Source organism: Bombina bombina, chromosome 1 (genome assembly GCF_027579735.1).
Source record: "Bombina bombina isolate aBomBom1 chromosome 1, aBomBom1.pri, whole genome shotgun sequence".
NCBI classification, from domain to species: Eukaryota; Metazoa; Chordata; class Amphibia; order Anura; family Bombinatoridae; genus Bombina; species Bombina bombina.
Window position 1 is genome coordinate 864,226,459 of NC_069499.1, and position 24,367 is coordinate 864,250,825.

At 35.8% G+C, this 24,367-nt stretch overlaps 1 long non-coding RNA gene across 1 annotated transcript; it reads right to left on the bottom strand.

Moving 5' to 3' along the window:
* Window positions 1-22,447: 22,447 nt before the first annotated feature.
* LOC128640214 (uncharacterized) lies at window positions 22,448-23,869 on the bottom strand. Its single transcript, XR_008399308.1, has 3 exons — window positions 23,785-23,869; window positions 23,167-23,263; window positions 22,448-23,092 (listed from the first exon to the last, which is right to left on the bottom strand). It is a non-coding gene; the product is annotated as an uncharacterized LOC128640214 (long non-coding RNA).
* Window positions 23,870-24,367: the final 498 nt, after the last annotated feature.

Sequence of the window (24,367 nt, forward strand, 5' to 3'; positions counted from 1 at the left end):
CTCTCCTTGATCTAAAAAAATCTGTTTTCTCTTATTCCTAGTGTTCATTCCAGTATTATGTTTTGCAGTAGAGTTACTTGGACTTTCCTCATTTGCTGATTCTGTGTCGTCCCCATCCGTATCTGAAATGTCACTTTGGACAATATTTACTCTGGTATTTTTAGTGGGATTTTTGAAGAATCCTTTTTGCCTCCATCTGTATACCTTTTGATTAGAAAAATCTTGTATGTCACGATTTAATTTCCCTATCTTAGAATTTTTCAATTCCTCTTCATATCGATCTAACTCTTTCTGGTATGTTTTATATAATTTTTCAAAGTTTGAATTCGTTTCAAATTTCTTTAGAACTTCATTTTGTTCCTGTATTATAGCCTCCAGTCTTTCATATTCGGTTTCATTGTGCTTCATTAAGATTTTCATTAATTTCTTGGAGCATTCACTCAGTGCTTCTTCCCATTCTGTTGTTAGTTGTTGGTTTTTGAATTGAAATGCTGGGAATAGCTGTATCCTCAGGCCCCTGGGAATCAGATTTTTCTCGATATATTTCTCAAAGAAATGCTTATTCCACCAGGATTTATCCTGTTTGTACATGGTTTTATGTATTTCTTTTAATGCTCCCTCTAATGTACTGCTTCCTGCACTTCCACTAGGAGTGGTATTGCTTTCATAAAAGACTTCATTGAAGTCTGCTGTTCTTTTTAACTGTCTTGCTTTTCGATCTTGATCCCATGAGTAACTCATTTTGTTACAGTCTGTGTGCTCCTTTGTTTGGAAAACCTGATATTTTCAGGTAAATTTACTACGAATTTGACACACAAGGATAACAAGGGCACTATATAGGCAAGCTCCTCATTGGTTTGGATTGTATGAGATACTATATTTTATTTTAGTATCAATATGTTATATTTCTTATGAGAAGTGGTGCTAGCATCTGATACTGAACTTGCAGAACAATTGGGATAGAATCCCTAGAAAGAAATGCTATGTAGCACTCTCTGCCCAGACTGGGGTAGAGCCACTGGTACAACTTTAAAATGTAACTTTTATTTCTTTACTTTAAAAAGAATGGGTGAACATGAACAATTTAAAATCACTCTATCTCTAATTGCCAATGACAATATTCTCTGGTGTTATTTACTAATTCAAGAGACCGGTTAGTTCTTGTATTAATATTTGTTAGGTAACTGAATTAATCGGAACTCCCTTATTTACGTAAAGTAGGGGTATTAAGAGCCCTGTTGTAGGTATCTGTTGTTGTTTTAATTTCTCATATAGTTGTTGAGGCGTGTGTTAGTTTTGAGTTTTAATATCAATTATGTTCAGAGGGTGTCTATTGTGTCTTCCACTTATATTTTGTGTATTCTGCGTTTGTTATCTCACTGGTTCATTATTATATTCCCCATGTGGGATTTATCTTGCAGTGAGTTTGGACAGACGTTTTGCTGATAATTCAGTGACAATAGGGTTACAATCTGTTATCCCTTTCACCGCCTAAAAATAAAGCGATTTATATATGTGTGATATATGTTCCTTCATGCACTGTTGGGTGATTCATTAAATAGTAGCGCCTACATGCGTAAACTTTTTTTATACTAATGATGTTTTTTGTGAGCTCCACCGTTTGCAATGTTTTCTTTATTATTACAATTCTTTTTGTTGGTGGCTGGTTGCTTGGTGTTACATGTATTTCACAATACGCATTATGTAATTATAAAAATACTGTCAATACACAATCTCACAACACCCACAACCTGACTCCTTACTAGGGACTCAGATGCTAGTTATAATTGTATACTTTTCATTGGTGGCTGGTTACTCTGTGCTACATATATTTCACAACACGTGTTGTGTGATTATAGGACAATGCTATCAATACACAATCTTACAACATTGTATAATTTTAATTGGTGACTGGTTACTTTGTGTTACATATAGTCCGCAACACGTATCGTGTGATTGTAAGACAATACTGTCAGTACAAACTCTTACAACACCCACATTCTGACTCCTTTCTGGGGACTCAGAGGCTAGTTATAATTATATTTGCAGCATCCACCTTCAACTCCAAAGTACATTCGATAATACTTTTTTATTACCTATGTTTGCATTATTGTCGGGATGGCTGCACATTTACGCATTACTAAATATATCAAATAATTTGTAATTTGTGTTCCGGATCACCTAACAATGCCGTACTGTGCACTTATAGATTGCGGTAATGATACTAGCATTCATTCCCTAACTGCCACTATGAGCTGTCCTCTCTACAGTTAGGTTTTGTAATCCGGTCACTAATACAGGGTATTGTACAGTTACAATTGTGTTAGTAGCCGATGCTTTTTTGTAACTGCATTCCCCTTTAACCTCTTTAGACTGCACTGTTAGCTATTGTTCAAATAATATTAGCTTAAGATTCTACCTGAATTATTTTCTCAATCAGCCGTTTTTTACGCTAACATGCACTCACACACTTGCGTCAAATATGATTGACCCCAACACCCCTTAGCTATTCGATTTAGCAATTGAGATAGATTAAGTTTAAAAAACATTTAACATTCTAATGGGACCCCATTGTCCCATGCAACCCCCTGACGCATTTCGCCAGTTACGGCTTTATCAAAGGTGGCGGGCCGCCGATTTTCAAAGTATTTATTTATTTTCCTTTGCGGAAGTTCTGCCTCTCCCGTGTTTTCATTTGTTGATGTCGGCTGTCACTCTAGTGTTACAGCCTATTGGGATCAATGTGTACGATCTCATGTCTTATTTTAAGATTGACTGTTAATTTCAAGTTTTAAGGTGGACGTCTTTCTCAGTATAAATCCTTCAATCATCTCTTCCTATACCCACATTCATCATTACATCCTATTAATTTTTGCAGATCATAAACAGAAAGTTTAATATAGTGTTGTGTTTTTGATCTATTTGATGCTGTGTTCCAAGATTAATTACTTTTTTGGATGTCACAATGAACATCTTTTTCTTTTCATTGTCGGTTGTTCATTCATATCAACTAATGTTGGAATTCACCATTTACCCATAATGATATATACCGATCATGGATAGAAAGTGATTTGGATTCTTTAATAATGGCCTTTCGTTATTTCTTATTTTTATCATTATTAATATGGTAATAAGATTCTCTACTATAAAAAGTAGTTTAATTGCTTATTGCATAGGGTTTTTAAGTGAAATTTAATTTTTATATCTTCTTCTCTTTTAATAACCCTGTTATCTGAGTAAACCACATAATCTCCTGACAGTGATAAGGAGAGAAAAGCCATTTCTATTAGATGTATTGATAATGTTTTGTCACTCTCTTGAAATTTTATCTATGCATTTACCATTTTCCATTGTCTGTGTATTTCAATAATTACTGTTGGATTTACCTTTTCGCTGGTACAGTAAGACAAGTATCAAAAAAGCAAAAAACAAAGCAATTAACATCAATAGGAGAGAACTCTTAAGGAAGAGGAATATGCAAAAGGACAACAAAACAAGATTGATCTTAACATATACTTCACAAATCAACCAAATTAAAGAAATCATCCAAAAGCATTGGCATGTCCTAACATCAGATCCAGCGTTGAGAATGCAACTGGGAGAAAAACCAGAGATTGGATACAGACGAGCCAAAAACATGAAAGACATGTTAACACAGAGTCACTACAGCAGCAAGAGAACAATGACTGCCTTTACTCCAGGCTCCTTCAAATGTGGAACTTGTTCCACATGTCAGTACATCAAAAGAACTGATACCACGACCGACAGGTTTGGACAAATTCACAAAATCAATAAATACATAAGTTGCAACACTCAGGGGGTAATATATGTATTACAATGTACGTGCCAACTATATTATGTAGGCATGACGACTCGTAAGATAAGAATATGCTTGATGGAACATCTAAGAAACATCAAGAATGCCAGAAAAGATGTAGCTGATGGCAAACCTATAACTAGTGTGGCATCACACTTTCTATCCAAACATAATTCTAGCCCCAAAGGACTGCAATGTTGGGGAGTAGAACATATTAAACTAGGAGTAAGAGGAGGCGACTTAGAAACAGCTCTACTCAAAGCTGAAAGTAGGTGGATATATCTACTAAATTCGGTACATCCAAATGGAATAAATGAAAACAACAACTTCTTTGTATTCCTATAGAGATTCATACAGAAGGTAAATAAAGAGAAAGAAACATCCATCTTGAGTGCAGAAAGAAACAAGACAATACAGAAGAACAATTCTAAGAGTCTCTAATGAGTGGATATTTGATAGCAAACAGTTATATAATAATTTAATTGACTCCAGAATGTTGTATACATTTTCCATTAACAGAAAAAGAATGATATTCTCATTGATATCAGAATGTTTTACACATCTTTCATTAATAGTAAAACTTTAGCTTCACCCAATCCCCTTCCCTTTAGTCCACAAATAATTTTAGTATGCCTTTCACAACAATTATATTTTTTTTCACATCACCACAAACAGGCACTTTGGAGCACACAATAATATAGGAGCACTATTAGAGCACTTTCAAGCACAGATAGAATTGAGAGCACCATACCAATAAAGACAAAAAGAAATGTAATTAAAAGCAAAGAGAATAACTCACACAACACCGACCAATCAAGAACACCCCAGATAGTCACTAAGGCAAGAAAAATTGATACCAGCTCCTTTGAATATGAGTATAAGGGCATCACAATTCACACACTCAGTGTTTTAATTTAGTGAGAAGTAAAGTTAGGCACTAACACTTCAACATGATCACAATTAATACAGCTAAAGTAAACATAATAACGAAATCATTTTACACAATAAGAACCAAATAAATATTTAAAATTTAAAATAAAAATAAAAACACAAAGTAGAATTTCAGGACATACAATTCACATCCTACATAAAACCAAATAGTATCAGGAGTTACTAAAACACAAAACAAGCAAAGCAGTCACATCATGACAATAAAAAGATAATTCAAGAGCCACCATTCATAACGCAGAAATACATAAACAATAATAGCAATCACATGTTAATAATTTTATGTGTGGGATGGGCGACCATTCATCACACAGAAAAAGTACAAATTTACATATCTTAGGATTCAACCATCCAATAACCTAGCAGAAAGTACATTAAAAGGATTAACTTTCAAACACAAACGCAAATTAGAATCATAACCAGCGAAAAGGTAAATCCAACAGTAATCATTGAAATACACAGACAATGGAAAATGGTAAATGCATAGATAAAATTTCAAGAGAGTGACAAAACATTATCAATACATCTAATAGAAATGGCTTTTCTCTCCTTGTCACTGTCAGGAGATTATGTGGTTTACTCAGATAACAGGGTTATTAAAAGAGAAGAAGATATAAAAATTAAATTTCACTTAAAAACCCTATGCAATAAGCAATTAAACTACTTTTTATAGTAGAGAATCTTATTACCATATTAATAATGATAAAAATAAGAAATAACGAAAGGCCATTATTAAAGAATCCAAATCACTTTCTATCCATGATCGGTGTATATCATTATGGGTAAATGGTGAATTCCAACATTAGTTGATATGAATGAACAACCGACAATGAAAAGAAAAAGATGTTCATCGTGACATCCAAAAAAGTAATTAATCTTGGAACACAGCATCAAATAGATCAAAAACACAACACTATATTAAACTTTCTGTTTATGATCTGCAAAAATTAATAGGATGTAATGATGAATGTGGGTATAGGAAGAGATGATTGAAGGATTTATACTGAGAAAGACGTCCACCTTAAAACTTGAAATTAACAGTCAACCTTAAAATAAGACATGAGATCGTACACATTGATCCCAATAGGCTGTAAACACTAGAGTGACAGCCGACATCAACAAATGAAAACACGGGAGAGGCGGAACTTCCGCAAAGTAAAATAAATAAATACTTTGAAAATCGGCGGCCCGCCACCTTTGATAAAGCCGTAACTGGCGAAACGCGTCAGGGGGGTTGCATGGGACGATGGGGTCCCATTAGAATGTTAAATGTTTTTTAAACTTAATCTATCTCAATTGCTAAATCAAATAGCTAAGGGGTGTTGGGGTCAATCATATTTGATGCAAGTGTGTGAGTGCATGTTAGAGTAAAAAACGGCTGATTGAGAAAATAATTCAGGTAGAATCTTAAGCTAATATTATTTGAACAATAGCTAACAGTGCAGTCTAAAGAGGTTACACAATTGTAACTGTACAATACCCTGTATTAGTGACCGGATTACAAAACCTAACTGTAGAAAGGACAGCTCATAGTGGCAGTTAGGGAATGAATGCTAGTATCATTACCGCAATCTATAAGTGCACAGTACGGCATTGTTAGGTGATCCGGAACACAATTACAAATTATTTGATATACTTAGTAATGCGTAAATGTGCAGCCATCCCGACAATAATGCAAACATAGGTAATAAAAAAGTATTATCGAATGTACTTTGGAGTTGAAGGCGGATGCTGCAAATATAATTATAACTAGCCTCTGAGTCCCCAGAAAGGAGTCAGAATGTGGGTGTTGTAAGAGTTTGTACTGACAGTATTGTCTTACAATCACACGATACGTGTTGCGGACTATATGTAACACAAAGTAACCAGCCACCAATTAAAATTATACAATGTTGTAAGATTGTGTATTGATAGCATTGTCCTATAATCACACAACACGTGTTGTGAAATATATGTAGCACAGAGTAACCAGCCACCAATGAAAAGTATACAATTATAACTAGCCTCTGAGTCCCTAGTAAGGAGTCAGGTTGTGGGTGTTGTGAGATTGTGTATTGACAGTATTTTTATAATTACATAATGCGTATTGTGAAATACATGTAACACCAAGCAACCAGCCACCAACAAAAAGAATTGTAATAATAAAGAAAACATTGCAAACGGTGGAGCTCACAAAAAACATCATTAGTATAAAAAAAGTTTACGCATGTAGGCGCTACTATTTAATTAATCACCCAACAGTGCATGAAGGAACATATATCACACATATATAAATCGCTTTATTTTTAAGCGGTGAAAGGGATAACAGATTGTAACCCTATTGTCACTGAATTATCAGCAAAACGTCTGTCCAAACTCACTACAAGATAAATCCCACATGGGGAATATAATAATGAACCAGTGAGATAACAAACGCAGAATACACAAAATATAAGTGGAAGACACAATAGACACCCTCTGAACATAATTGATATTAAAACTCAAAACTAACACACGCCTCAACAACTATATGAGAAATTAAAACAACAACAGATACCTACCACAGGGCTCTTAATACCCCTACTTTACGTAAATAAGGGAGTTCCAATTAATTCAGTTACATAACAAATATTAATACAAGAACTAACCGGTCTCTTGAATTAGTAAATAACACCAGAGAATATTGTCATTGGCAATTAGAGATAGAGTGATTTTAAATTGTTCATGTTCACCCATTCTTTTTAAAGTAAAGAAATAAAAGTTACATTTTAAAGTTGTACCGTTGGCTCTACCCCAGTCTGGGCAGAGAGTGCTACATAGCATTTCTTTCTAGGGATTCTATCCCAATTGTTCTGCATATTTTACATTCCGTTGTTCTTCCCATAGAATTTGTTTTAATGTTTATTATTAAATATATATTTATCTATATATACTATATATATATATATATATATATATATATATATATATATATATATATATATATATCTTATAATGTTAAAGTAAAATAAATATCTATAACTATGTATCTATAGGAATACATATGTAAAGATTATTTATATATATATATATATATATATATATATATATATATATATATACACACACATGTATATTTGCAATGAAAAAAAATTCCTCTATGTTCAGAACATTGGAATGAGGAATATTAACAACTCCTGTCGGGTTAGCGTGCGATTAATAAGTGTATGTTTTTTTTCTTCTGTGCTCTCCATTTAAGTCTACGTGGTTGTGAGCACATGTAGGGTTTCGCTCGTGTGCAAACTTTTTACTTTCAACTTGTAATACGTGCGCTACCAAACGCGTGCAAAAATCTTACTTCTAGCAAGGTTTACGCATGAGCGAAGTGCTAAATAGCACGCCACTTGTAATCTGGCTCTTTATAAGTTACAATAACAATAAAAGTCATATATTGTCGTCTGCCCTATAATTGTTATAAATATCCTGTGTTAGCCAGGGTTATCTGTCTGTCTTTGCAGAGTGTGTAGATATGGCAGACCACACCAATATTCTGTGTAATACACACATGCATCATTTAGATAGATTTTATTTCTCCAGGGCCTGTTTCAACTGGCTACCGCAATATGTTTGTTTGTAGCTCTACAGCATGCAGTAATATATCAAAGCTAGTTAACAGCACAAGCTTGAGCCAAGGGAAAAAAATAACAGTTTTAAAAATGTCTTTTTTTTTCTTTCCTCTGAGTAATGTTTTTTTTTTGTTCACTAAAAGTTATATGTTCAAATGAAACTTGTCAGCTGATAATTTGAATTTCCACCCCTAACACTTAATCTGCTCAGTAATATTTCTCCCTGAGCTGCTAACCCAATACACTGAAAGCAGCTTTTATGGTATTTTTGTAAATTTTAGATACATAGAACAAAAATGTAGGTTCTGTTTGTGTCAGCATGTGGATTAACTGGGTGTGTATAGATATAGATGACCTTTAGTTTTGCATTTTAGAATATAAACTTGCATGATAAAATTAATAAAAATTATACGTTGACATAAACTAGTATATGTAACTAAATGTTTCGTAACAGTAACATTTTTGGTGTTGCAAATATAATTGAATAAAAATGACATGACATACAGGCATACTTTTTACTTTTATGTTTATTATGTTTCCTTCAAATACTTTATTAAGTATAAATGGTGCTTCTTTTAAACATTAAATGTTGCTTACGTTATATAGCTCAACAATGCATAACGACTGTGGACCCAATGATCAAAAGTTTGCAAGCAAAAACGCAAATAAAAAAACTTTAGCATTGTAGGGACAATCTTTGTGCAATTATAAATGAAAAAGGTCTGCCCTTGTGAGCAGCAAGATATCTCCCAAAGAAATAATGATAGCTCTCTGCTATGTAAAATTTCACAATGGAGAACGAAGTTCACAGGAAAAATCTGCCGTATGTTTAAACTTTAAAATTCTGACTAATACAAATCAAAATATGCTGTTTTCAGTACACTGTACCTTAAATTTGCTGTTATTTTCATTTTGTATTTCATACTTATAACTACACAATTCTATCTGTTTTTTGCACAGCCAGTGTACTTAACCCCTTAACGACCAAGGACGTACCAGGTACGTCCTACAAAAAACGACGGTCGTTAACGACCAAGGACGTGCCTGATATGTCCTCATGGGTTTCAAGTGGTGGAAGCGATTTGTGATCGCTTCCAGATGCTTTCAGGGTATTGCAACGATGCCTCGGTATTGAGGCATCGTGCAATACCCTTTGCTAAGCAACTGATGCAGAGGGGGCCACTCTGTGGCCCTCTCTGCATCGGCCAGCGATGGTGCCGATCGTTGGTGGTGTGGGAGGGCTTGGAGGGAGGTGGGTGGGCGGCCTATCGCTGGAGGAGGCGGGCAGGAAGGGGGCGGGACCGATACAACACGCTACATCACGACAGTGAGTGGGAAGGAGGGAGGAGAGGGAAGGAGGAGAGGGGGATCCTATGTGGGATCCATGTCTGGAAAGGGATCTGAGAGGGGGTATGCTAATGAGGGGGGACAGCTACACTACAGAAAAAAGTTTTGTTTTTTTAGAAAAAAATATTATAATTTAGAGTAAACTAGGTACTGGCAGACAGCTGCTAGTACCTAAGATGGTGGCAAACAGGTAGAGGGGGGAGGGTTATAGAGCTGTTTGGGGGGGCTCAGGAAAGTTGGGTGGTAAGGGGGATCCTACACTGCAGAAAATTATATAATACATTTAAAAAAAAAAAAACTTATTTTTATACTGGCAGACTTTCTGCCAGTACTTAAGATGCGGGTGACCTTTGGGGGGTGGGGGAGGGAAGAGAGCTGTTTGAGAGGGGTCACGGAGGAAGGGTAATCTATACACTAAAGCTAAAATTAACCCTACAAGCTATTTAATTAGCCCCTTCACTGCTGGGCATAATACAAGTGTGGTGCCCAGCGGCATTTAGCGGCCTTCTAATTACCTAAAAGCAATGTCAAAGCCATATATGTCTGCTATTTCTTAACCAAAGGGATCCCAGAGAAGCATTTACAACCATTTGTGCCATAATTGCACAAGTTATTTGTAAATAATTTCAGTGAGAAACCTAAAGTTTGTGAAAAATGTAACAATTTTTTTATTTGATCGCATTTGGCGGTGAAATGGTGGCATGAAATATACCAATACTTTGGGTTGTCTACTAAAAAAAATATATACATGTGAAGAAGGGTTATTCAGGGATTCCTGACAGATATCAGTGTTACAATGTAACCATCGCTAGTTTGGAAATAGCAAAGTGCTACTTATACTTATTGCCCTATAACTTGCAAAAAAATCAAAGAACATGTAAACATTGGGTATTTCTAAACTGGGTGTATTTTACATACATATATAATAGGGTCCAAAAGTTTACTTTGGATTGGAAAAGCATTTCCTTATGACTACGATGCGCAGGACCCCCAGCTGACTTTTAAACTACCTTGTCATCATAACTCTGTTCATGACTACTTGTGCTCACTCTGGTCTATATAAAGCTAAATTTTTCATGGCATCTGACATGAAAATTGGAAACACTTTATCTAGGTATTATTAATATTTAATAATGCCATTTGACCACTGTAATGCCCTAGCTGTCTTCCAAGCTTTTATGAAGGACATTTTGCATGATGTCCTTAAATCATTTTTACTTATTTGTGATTGTCTTTCTTGATAAGATTCTGGTCTTTTCCAAATTTTACAAAAACACCATTCCCACATGACAACTGTCTAACAACATTTAAGGGGATAAAGACTATATGCCAAAACACTTTTTTTATGATATCTATGATACATATAAGGCAAAAGTAAGGATTCTTGAAGTCTGCTAACTACTATCATCGGTTCATCAAGAATGGTATCAATCTTGAAGGAGCATTGCAGTGACTGTAAGAAATGTCTGTTAGTTGCCTCTAACACCTTCCTATGCCTCAAAAAGGTCTTCTGTATTGCTTCAATCTTTCCTCATCCTAACTCTAATCTCCAGTATATCTTAGAAATCAAATTGTTACTTTATTGTGACCCTAATACCATACAATAACACCAAGTAACTTGATTTCTAATAAATTCCCCTTAAGAGGTGATGATATTTGCTACAGCCAAATGGAGGCATCTCTTGCAAGTTACTACCAACCCTATACCACTTTTCACACATAACACAATTCTACACTTTTTGGAGTCTGCTCATTGATTGCATTCTGAACAGGATTGATTGGCTATTTTTTCTTAGAGCTTAATTTCCTTTTATATATTGCTCCTGGTACCAAAAATACTAAAGCAGATGTATTTTCAGGCAGATTTAACCCAAGTCTGCCAATAAAAACCTGTTCATATTATACCACCGTAAATAAGTGTTGCCTAGCTGATCACCACATCATAAAAATATTACAAAATATTCAGACTCATTTCCATCCTTCACACAATCTTTTCTTAATAAACTCTTTGGGCTAGATTAAAAGTGGCATGTTATCGACTGCACTAGGTTTACAAAAGCGTTCACAAGCTCACGATCATGGCTTTAGCACCCACCCCTTTTAGTTCAGCGGCGGTAAGATTATTCCAAACTAATCTTCACAAGCTTTTGAAAAATTACACATCCTATTTGTTCAATGTGCCACAAAAATTGTTATTCTGCATTTGTATTACAAGTTGCTGGGTAATATGAGAGCGGCCGCGCTATTGAGAAAATGAAAAAAAAATGTTTAACCACAGCTCCAACTCTGATTAAATAATTGGGCTTCTATGTTTTCAATACATTTCATCTGCATATGGTCAAAATTCATTACTAAGGTGCTCACATAGGTACTAGAAATTAAACAAACATCACAGTCAATATGTCCCAGATGTACAACTTGGCATATCAGTTATTAGTTATTCATTTATACCGTATCATAAAGGCTGACTCAAGGCACTTTCCCAGTCGTAATTTGGAAGTTTATTAATGCCATCCTCAACAGGTGACATCCTGTCATATGATTTCCTCACACAAAGGACGCTTGGCCTAATCTCAAGAGGGACTAAAAGAATATGGGGGCATACCTAATGTGTGGGGGACAATACACTGCACCCATATTTGCTCTGTGGCCACAGTGTAATCAGCAAATGGCATATCACATCTGCCAACACTTTCATTCTATTAATGTCCAGTTTGTGTGCATAAGCAACATGTACATTATGAAGATGTTTGCAGAGTATATTGGATCCACTCATGACTACCATATCCTTAGGCACTTGTCTATGTGGCCACAGTTTGAAGCCACAAAGTGGCATCACGGATAGATCAGTGTTCAGTACTAATGCACAGCCCACATACATACATTTACCATGGACAGTACAGGATTGGAGGTCCTTTTAAATGCATTTAGATATATGTGTGTACTAAAGGCTAAATTACAAGACCTGAGTTACGGCAAGCCTTGATTAATGTACAAATATATGATGATATAGTCATCAAACAGGCCGATAAGGGGGGCAGCATAGTGACTCTTGACAGGACAGCATATATACTCGAGGCAATGAGACAATTAAACGATAGAGATGTTTATACTATACTACTAAGAAACCCAACAGACAGCTTCAGAAAGGAGCTTTTAGATTTATTAGATGATGGTGTTCAGGAGGGAATCTTTGACTCAGACACATATAATTAATTGTTGGTATCAAATCTGGTACTCCCAATTTTTCATCACCTCCCCAAGGTACACAAATCCTTGGAGGAGGTGAAGGGGAGACCTATTGTGTCAGGCATCGGTTCCCTTTTTGAACACCTCTCTAGCTGGGTAGAATCATTGCTGCAACCATTAGATTTTCAGATCCCATCCTATTTACGTGACACAAAACATTTGGTGTCTAATCTAGACAAGCTTAAATGGGATGCTTCTATTTCATGGTTAACAATAGACATGGTGGGTTTATACTCTGCTATCCCACATAATTTGGGGATAGAGGCAGTAGGTGACTCTTTAGAACACTTCAGCAATTATGACCTACCACTAAGGATGTTTATATGCAGGACACTTGATTTCCTTTTGACACATAATTTTTTTCTTTTTTGAGGGTGATTATTATCTCCAAAGATGTGGGACCGCAATGGGTGTGAAGTTTGCGCCCGCTTACGTCAACATATACATGGGTTGCTGGGAGCAGTCATACGTCTTTGGAGATCAGGCCCCTATTAGGGATAAGATCAAAATGTATAAACATTTCATTGATGACCTCATCCTTATCTGGACAGGAACAGAGGAGAAGGTGATAGAATATGTTAAAGCCCTTAACACTAACAATGTAGGATTACAGTTTACTCACCAGTTTGAGAAATCTAATATCCCCTATTTAGACATAGTCCTGGAGGGAGTAGCTGAAACACATTTGATAAAAACTACCCTTTATAGAAAACCAATCATGTCAAATACAATTCTCCATGCAAGAAGTAGCCACCCAAAACACACTGGGTTTGGAGTGGCAAAAGGACAGTTTATGCGTATTAAACGCAACTGCACTGACAATTCAGATTTCTTAGTGGAGAGTGAGAAGTTTAGACAGTCTCTATTACAGAGAGGCTACAGATCAAAAACCATTAATCAAGCACTTTTAGATGTAACAGGGAAACACTAATCTGTGATAAAACCCCATACAAGCGGAATAAGTTTGACCCTACTAGACCAGTCTTTCTGACTACATCCAGCCCTCAATTTGACAATATTTGTAACATAATTAAAAACATTTGCCTATAGTCACGGCTGAGGATAGTCTAAAGGACTATGTCTATGGTGGCTGTAACTTCATATCCAGAAGGGGGCGAACACTAGGGAATATTTTATTTTTTATCTCCTAGCCAACTGAGGAAAGTGGAAACAAATACTAGCAGCTGGCTCACAGTTAAGGGTCATTACAAATGCAATTTTAGTAATTGTATTGCTTGCTCATATGCACGCATAGGTTCATCTTTTCAGTCTAGAACTACAAATAGAGTATATGAACATGAGTGTTGTAGCACCTGTCGTAATACCTATGTAGTCTATCTAATTGAATGTGTAGATTGTAAACTCCAATACACAGGATGTACAACTAGGGAAGCCAGGACACGTATCAGGGAACACTTAATTGATATTAAAAATAGTATTGAGTGTTCACACCTGGCATGCCACTTTATCCACTACAATAATCAAAATGTCTCTTCCTTGAGTTGGCAGGTTATTGAGATAGTGCGTCCCATACAAAGAGGAGGTGATAGGAATAGCCGGCTTCTATACAGGGAAGCATTCTGGATTTTCCATTTACAAACAAGGAGGCCACAGGGACTAAATATCGAGGGGGATGTAATCCATTTTTGGAAGCGCAATTAATGTGCAGGCCCTGATATGATGGTCCCCGTGGGAAGTCCCTGTTGAACTAGCTTTCCATACCCTGATTGGTGACACACACTCTCTCTCTCTCACTTATACTACATGACTTGTAACCCTATAGATATTCTCATTACTCTTAGGGACACGAATGTAATAATGGTTACTATTTATATTTAACAATGATTATATGATTCTTTTTACAATATAGTAAAGGTTATTCAGTCCTATATATATTTTAGATTTAAATCCTAATTAGGACTGTTAGAACCAACATAGTCAACGACACCATTATTATCATTTTTTTTATTTATTTGTCATGAACGATCTTCAGATTGTCCCATCTGACTAGTTAAGGGTTTGATAGGTACAACTGTAAAATTTCAAATACCATTATCTAGTATCCTAAATACAACACATAAGCTGGTTATAGTTTAATAATGAGTGTGCATAGTTAATTTGGTTAGTTACTGGTATAGCTGGGATTTCTAAAATGTTATTAAAGTAAAATTAAACATAACTGCTATACCTTAAACTTTAAACATTTATGCACAACCAATATGGCTAGCAGTATGTGTTAAACTTCCACACCAGCAGTAATTAGTGCAATGAAGAAGCAACAAATAGCTATTCAGCATTGTCCATAGCCAATTAGGCAAGAGCACATTTAAAGAAGACAGCTAGATCATTTTTTTATGTCTATAAGTAAGGCCAGGGGGGCGAAACGCGTAAGACAGGTTCATATGGATTAGCTGAATCCTCATTTTGCACTGTTTAAGAATTTTAACCTTTGTGTTTTCATAAAAAAATAAATCAATAAATATTTTTTACTTTCATTGGGCGCTTTTTGTTTGACTCGCTGGTGTTCCTTGGATTGCTAAATTACAAGTTTGGATCTAACTGTTGCATACAAGTGATAAGGAATCTATTGCGGCTCTTTACAAGTGTCAGACGTAGCGCGTGTATTGCAAGTTCAAAGTAAATGGATTCGCTTGAGCGCAATTTAATTCAACATGGGTCAGGTTAGTGTTTTTTGCCTCAGTGCTCTGGTGAACTGTTACGCAAGACAAAATTGGCACTTATATAAGTGTGTACAAATGTATTTATATGTATATAAATGTATTTACACATATAAACACATAAATACATATGTATAAATATATAGTCATATATATATATAAGTGCATTTAAGCTCATTGCAGTCAAGTTGATGAAAACATGTAAAAGCATATTTATGCAATATTCATATTTAATAAAGCGTTTAACATGTATTTATTGTAAATATTTGTCATTCCAATGTTCTTAACATAGGGAAATATTTTCTAAGTATTTTTAAATATAGATATTCCTATATATATATATATATATATATATATATATATATATATATAAATATATATAAATATAGGTGAAGATATATATTTTACCAAAATACCATCAGATATACATATATAAATATGTTCACTGGAAATAGAAGAAAATAGAGCGCAACCGCGACTCAAGGTAAATAGTTTAATGTGTCCCTTAGCACTTATAGCACAAGTTGCACTTACAAGATCACAGTGATAAAAACGCCTTTGACAATATACACTATTTGCAACCCGGTAACTTCCCAGCTGATGTTACTTCTGGCTGAGTCCCGTGCTTGCGTGTAGGTTTTACCAATCGGCAGTAACGATTTTGGCAATCAGTCTCTTTAGCACTTTTGGCTGTGGCCACAACTTGAATGTCTTTACCCAGTGTCTGTACCTATGTCCACCACGTCTACGCATTTTGTCCGATTCATACGGACTTTCTCAAGACTCTGGACTTAAGCAGCACTGCACTCTAAAACGGAGGCAGGAGAGAGTCGAATATCAGCAGTCAACAAAGTGCTATCGATAAATCGTAATACTATACTCCTTGAGACATTAAGGTGATATTAAATAATTTTTGTTTATATAAAAATACTATAGAGTGTATTATTGTTATCATCATTATCATTCTGTTATATGATTTTTTAACTAGATATCTGCCACAAGTTTATTCTGATTTTGAATAGATTATTAGTGAGTGTGTACATGCATTACATCAGATGTGTATAGGATTGTTTGTAATAATTATTGTAATATAGTCCTAGCAGTCTTGTCAGTTAGCACAGTTTTAGGTCGAAGGTGCGATATATAAATATGTGTTTATGAATACATAGAACATATTCTGCTATGTGAAGAACATTGGAATTTGAAATATTTATATTTCATGTTGGGTTAACACGCAAGTTAATGTAATCAGGTTTGCGTAATTAAGGGTGTTAGTTTTTGTTTTTTCCCCTTTTCGCACTACATTGAAGTCTATGGGGCCAAATTATCAAGCTCCTAATGGAGCTTGATGCCCCTGTTTCTGCGCGAGCCTTCAACAGAAGTTACGAAGCTCCATAACTTGTCTTCCTGCTCTGAAGCCGCAGACATCAATCCGCCCGATCTTATACGATTGGGATGATTGACACTCCCTGCTAGCGGCCGCGAATCTGCAGGAGGCAGCATTGCACAAGCAGTTCCCAAGAACCGCTTGTGCAATGATAAATGCTGACAGCGTATGCTACATCGTATCATGTCTGCTCGCACATTAATAAATAGGCCCCTAAGGGTGAATACGTTAAAGGGACACTGACCCATTTTTTTTTTCTTTTGTGATTCAGATAGAGCATGCAATTTTAAGCAACTTTCTAATTTACTTCTATTATCAATTTTTCTTCATTCTCTTGATATCTTTATTTGAAAAAGAAGGCATCTAAGTTGAGGAGCCAGCAAATTTGCAGTTCAGAACCATGGGCAGCAATTGTTTATTGGTGCTGCCCAATCAGCAAGGACAACCCAGGTTGTTCACCAAACATGAGCCGGCATCTAAACTTAAATTCTTGCTTTTCAAATAAACATACCAAGAGAATGAAGAAAATTTGATAATAGGAGTACATTAGAAAGTTGCTTCAAATTGCATGCTCTATCTGAATCACAAAAGAAAAAATTTGGGTACAGTGTCCCTTTAACACAGTTGTGATATTCCAAGTTTGAATTTTTGTGCGCACACAAAAATCCTCTGTCTAGCGGAGTTAACAACTCCACTTGTAATCTATCCTTAAATATGTGCGAACCAAGGTTTATTTTGATCTTTGAAATGTCTCTAATGTTCTCTAGATCAATAAGCACAATGCCATGCAATGTTCCTTGACACATCCATGGCAGCACAGCTGTGAAAGAGTTATGTAGGCCCTGAACACAGACACACAGCAAGAGAGGTATTTCACCACACTGCACGCCTAAAGTGCGCTCAATCACTGACAGCACAGAAGGTAGCAACAGATCTTCACAGGGAAGCTTCAAACATAGGACACTGACATTGGCAAACCTTAAGAGTGTTGAGTTCATCTTCATGTAACGAAAGACCTTCAGAGGGTAATCATACTCTATTTATGTGTTTCACACGCATGCTACTGTGGTAGTGACATGACAAGGGCAGACATTTGGACAGAGGAATTAAGCCAAATATTTTAGGAACTTGGTGCTTTGTATTGGAAGATTTAGTCATACATTCATTTTTACATGTATAAGTCTTACTTTTCAATTAAGATATTTACTGAGATAATCTGCATTGGATCATATTACTGAATGAGACGTATCAAGCAGATGTGGACAGGGCCGCCATCAGGGGGTGACAGGGGTGACTCCTGTCAGGGGCCCAATGATCCAGGGGGGCCCCATGAGGCAAGAATTAAAAAAAAAAAGTTTTTTTTTTTTTTTTAATTTTGGCAGCCACCAGTGGGTACTACAGCAGAGTGCTAATTGAGCATGGGAAATGTTATTACAAAGAGTAAAGTACAGCGGGTGGTCGTCACCCCTTGCTCCTTCTTATGCAAATAAAATGGGGTGGAGAGAGATGGCTAGGATGAAAGAAAAGGCCTAAAACTCTTGGTGTGCCTATGGTGTTGTTCTATCGAGAACTCCAATTCATCAAAAACTCCAATCTGACATCACTTCCGGTGATTCCATACATTGGTTCGAGTCTCAGATCAGATGGGCACTTTGATCGCCTATCTTCACTATCTATTTTGCCTCTGCCTGGGGGGTTCAAGGGGGGCAACGCCCCCCTTGTAAACTTAATTTTCCCCAAGTTTTACTTGGGGTGTATGCCAGAGGATCGGTGGTGCGCCCCCCAAGACAGGCAAAACAGACAGTGAAAATAGAAGAGTTACCGGAAGTGATGTCAGATTAAAGTTTTCGAGGAATTTGAGTTCTCAACAGAACAGTGTCCTTCTTGAGTAGGCAGGTCATGGGAACTCCTTGCAAACCCCATATTTACATTGCAGCATTGGGGGCTCCGCTGCACACTACGTTCCAGGGCTTTGACCTCTTGCTTAACTTGAGAAGACTAGTGACTCAATTTGCTGCCATCCCATGGTTATGTTTTAATAAACACAACCGTTTGCGGTCTTCCTTCCATACTGTGTCTATGTGTTTAAGTTATTTAAGTTAAATTAATTAATGTTTGTAGCAATACCATTAATTCCAATTTGGGTTTTTATTTCCCTTACAAGTGGAGCTCAAAGATATTAGATCTATTTTGCGCTAACACTGGTCAAGTTAAATGAATATATGTCACAGAAAATACATTTGACCCCCAGGATTCACATGCTTTACTAGCTATTAGTAGGGAAAATGCTTTCATATTTGGAATTTTGCATCTTTTAGATCTGTATTTATGTTTGGTTTCATTACTATTTCACAAGTATAACTGTAGATCTAAATATAAACTAATCAATCACAGGTTAAAAAATTCAATGTGCAATGTGACATAAATAAAAAAAGTAAAAACAAATATAAAGTGGTATACGTGAAAAAGTAGTAATATATCTGTATATTGAGATATATTCAAAAGAGGATACAGTGTCCAAGGTTTTTTGGAGTCTTTCTTTCTGACTCAACACTTAATCCACAGGTTTTCCTCATGAACACATAAAAGAGAAAAAAAAGAACACAATAGTGCAATCTTGTTAAAATTTTCTAATAGATTGTGGCAACTTCCCAAGTTGTTACTCACGTGGTTCAGAACTTAAAGGGACACTGAACCCAAATTTTTTCTTTTGTGATTCAGATAGAACATGCAATTTTAAGCAACTTTCTAATTTACTCCTATTATCAATTTTTCTTTGTTCACTTGCTATCTTTATTTGAAAAAGAAGGCATCTAAACTTCTTTTTTTGGTTCAGGACTTTGGACAGCACTTTTTTATTGGTGGATGAATTTATCCACCAATCAGCAAGAATAACCCAGGTTGTTCACCAAAAATGGGCCGGCATCTTAACTTACATTCTTGCATTTCAAATAAAGGTACCAAGAGAATGAAGAAAATTTGATAATAGGAGTAAATTAGAAAGTTGCTTAAAATTGCATGCTCTGGCATCTATTTATCAAGCCGTCAACCGCAAATACGCTGGAATTCCGCAGCGTATTTGTGGCGAGCCTGATTCCCCTTAGTTATCAAACCCTACAAACTGGCAAAAGTAGAATTTTGTGACGTAACATACGATCCGCCGGTCTCAGTCCGACACAGATCGATGCTTATGTCACTACAGATGTTCCGAACGCAAATTCTGCACTATCTGACTACTTTTGCTAGTTATCAAATTTCTACCAGGTACGCTCAGCACTATTCCGGCCCAGCGTACCTGCTTTTCAATCCGCTGCCCTGGAGGCGGCGGCAGATCACTTTCATTTGAAGAGGAGGTAGGACTTACTTAGCAAATGTTTTTTATTTCTTTGTGCAATTTTGGATTGTAACTTCAGTGTGGTAGTAGTTGTATGGTGGGGCTAGGGGTCCATAAAAACACATTTTTTTAGCAGCAGTGTATTTATGATTATTTGACAATTTTCTAGAAATTCTATATTTAAAACCATGCAGAAATGTTTCCTCCTCAATACACAAATGGTAGATGCCCTTTTGGCAGATATGCATTATATATATATATATATATATATATATATATATTACATTCCAGTTTACTGCCCCTTTATGCAAGGACTTTCCAGATGCAAGGAGGCATTTTATCTAAGATTTTTACATCTGCATAACATTTTATACTCTCAGACTAAGATTGATCAGTGTTTGAAATGAGACAGGTTAACTTAAAACTGTTCAGTTTACACTACAGCTGACTTAGTTTTGAAATACATACCAACAAGCCTAAATCCTGCATTTAACCAGATCTAATGGTATGAGTACCACAGCTTATGGTCCCACTAAGGCCATATAGAGTACAGCATTTTCAAAATCCATAAGTACAGCTGACAGATGGGAACATTTGTACACTATATTTGAAGTGGTGCTCTTGGTTAGGGAAAATGGGAATAAACAAACAAACATATGTCAACCTTTTAAAGGTACTTTTCTTCATCTAGCCATCTACCCAGCTCATTAATGTACAATTTTGAATTCACAGAATTATTTTTGTTTGCACATTTACAATATGATTCTTTAAAAAGTGATCTCTTAATTTCTGCATTTTTTTTTATCATGCATGTCACACACTGTTGATTTAGGGGATGCAAGGTGCATAAATGTTTCCTCCTGTGAGTGTTTCTGTGAGTGTATGTGTTTATGTCTTTGTGCTTTGGTTTGTGTCTCTATGTGTATGTATTTTTTTATCTGTGGGTCTCTCTGTGAGGGTGGGTGTTACCGTGTGTATGTCTTTGTGCATTTTCTTTGGATGTCTGTGAGGGTGTATGCATATGTCTTTGAGCTTTTTCTATGGGTGTTTCTGTGAGGGTGTTTGTGTGTATGTATGTATGTATGTCTGTGTTTTCTGTGGGTGTCTCTGTGAGGGTGTGTGTATGTATGTCTTTCTGTGTTTTTCATGTGGTTGTCTCTCTGTGTGTGTGTGTGTGTGTGTATGTCTGTGTGTTTTCTGTGGGTGTCTCTGTGTGTGTATGTGTGTATATGTCTTTGTGTGTTTTCTGAGGCTGTCTCTGTCGGTGTTTCCTTGGGTGTATGTGCAAGTTTGAGTTTGTGTGTGTGTGTCCATTGTCTGTTCCTTTTTAGGACATTTTGATCTTACTACTAATTATTCACATCTTTCTACAGACTTTGAGACTAACAAGACCTTTCCGGAAGTAACCACTCCACCATTTAACCTTTAAATTATTGTTTAGGCAGTTCAGGGCCCTTCCTTTCAGCCACTGCATGCTGTTGTCATAATTTAGTTGTCATCTTCCTTTACAAAAAGATAATCAGAACTCCATATTTTGTTTTCTAAATCTCCTTTTTTTTTTTACAAAACTGTAGTTTACCTCATTACTTGTCAGGTCAATGTAAACAAGTGCTAAGTGTCTGTTTGGGTTTCTGTGTCTGAGTGTGTTTCTTTGCGTGTCTGCTAGAGTGTCTATATGTGAATCCTTATGTGTGAGTGTGTTTGTGTGTTTCAGTGTATGAGTGTGTCTGTGTGTGTGTGTGTGTGTATGTTACTACCTTTACAACATTTCCAAGTTTAAATAGACAATTAAGAATAAAGTGCAAATACGTTTTAGTCACTTGGTCAAAAATTGCACATGTCAAAGGAGCGGGGGGCCCTGATCAATGGTTGAGTCAGGGGCCCCAAAATTTCTAGTGGCGGCCCTGAATGTGGATAAACATTGGAACAACTAATATGTATAAGTTCTTTTTAAAATTTGTATAATGACAGAATGTAAATTTAACCCTGCACAACCTGGTGACTCATGTACAGTTAGCACAAGAGAAAATACCAATGACAGGCTTATGTAAAGTTTCCTCCCCAGAATCATCCAAACCATTAAAGAAGTCACTCCCAAGAAAGCAGGATTCCATTTTTTTACTAAAGTGCTTGAAATATGCCAAAAAAAATGATATAAAAAACCCATCATAATTCTACATAAACACGCAATGATTTACATTTTCTAAAAGGAAGAAATCTGCAAGTCGATCATAAATGTCCTTTTTTAATCAGTGCTCTGGAGTATTGCTCAGTATCTAATACATGTTGAAGTAACTGAATTTCCTAGAATGAGTTTTAAAGAATCTTTGGAAATTATTATGCACACATTGAGGCCGATTTAACATGCTGCAATAAGTCATAAGTCATAAGACCGCTGCTCCTTAACTCGTCCGGCACCTCTGAGGTGGCGGACAACAATCAACCCGATCAGATACGATCTGGATGATTGACACCCCCTGCTTGCGGACGATTGGCCGTGAATGTGCAGGGGGTGGCATTGCACAAGCATTTCACTAGAAATGCTTGTGCAATTTTAAATGCCAACAGCGTATGCTGTCAGCATTTAGCGATGTCGGGTGGACATGATCCGCTGTTCCATTCCCTTAAGTGGTACATGTTCTCAACAAATGTTTTAAGAAATATCTGTAATACTTGGTTCAGTTTCTGTATACACATCAGATTTTGTAGGCTCAGCTTGAACGTCCAGGATCTCATCCTTTTTCACATCTGAAAATGTAAAAAAATTGGTTAATGTCATATATGTATTAATTATAAAGACTTGTAATAGTTTTTAAAATTACCTTTCACAGCAGACATTTGAGCCTTATCAAAAGGTTGCTTTTCGAGGTGAACTCCCGCTGGTCTACTGATAGGATAAGTCACCTGCATGCTGCATGTCTATATAGAGATATTTGTTGACAATGAGACTCTTAGGTTATATCCTATGAGCTTAGATGATTAGAGAGGAATACGGTTGCCTTCTCCCTACCCTTACCCCCCTTTCCTTTTTTTTGTTTGTTTGTTTGTTTGTTTGTTTGTTTGTTTCTTTCTATCCATGTTTTTGTTGTTTTTTGTCTTATTTAGTAATAAAACCCCAACAAGGATTATGTTAACTTATATTGTTTTCCTATGGGTATAAATGCTACTTTCTGGACTGTTTGTGTCCATGAATTGATGTTATATATGAATGTATAATATTAGCTATGTATAACCCGTGATTTATCAATGATTGATATGTTCATTGTTGGAATTAAATAAATAAAAAAATAAAAAAAGGTAGCTCTTCGTCTATTAATTTGTACAATTTCTCAAAATAAATTAAATCTGAAGGATTATCTAAAATGATAAATTTATGTTTGTAAATAATATTTCTCATTATTATACATAGCAGTTCTGACTTTAAGTAAAAATCAAGTTACCTGAGGATATCAGATGTCAGTCTAGTGAAATCTGGCATTTCTGTCATAAATGAGTCCTGAAAATATTGCCATAATCCAGAGTTTCTAAAATATAAATTAAATATTTTTTGTAGCCTTTCGATTTGTACATAATTTGACAATGGACATTATAAAAAAAAAGTTCTTACCTGCTGAACGCTCATCTTTGCCGTGTACATTTTTTCCAATATTTACGGTTTAGGAAGAGGTCACAGAAACCACATGAAAGGGATGTGTCCTTAGTACAAATATTAATCTGTTGCAATGTGTCGGAAACTGGATTTTCCGACCTTAAAAGGTTCAGGAAATCTTTTTCATACTGTTTAAGTTTTGGTTTGCTGAATTTTTTCAATTATGTTCTTAACTTTTAGTTTTTTAAATTTGCCTTATTGTTTTTTCTTCCTTAAAATCTTCCTTTTTTATTTTATTTTTATTGAGGCTTTATGGAAATAAACAATCATGGAAACAGAAGGTAATCTAATCACTAAACATGCTATGCATATATTTGTGTCAACCCTTCAAGATCAGATGGAAAAATGTCCAATGGTTGTTCTAATAAAGACTA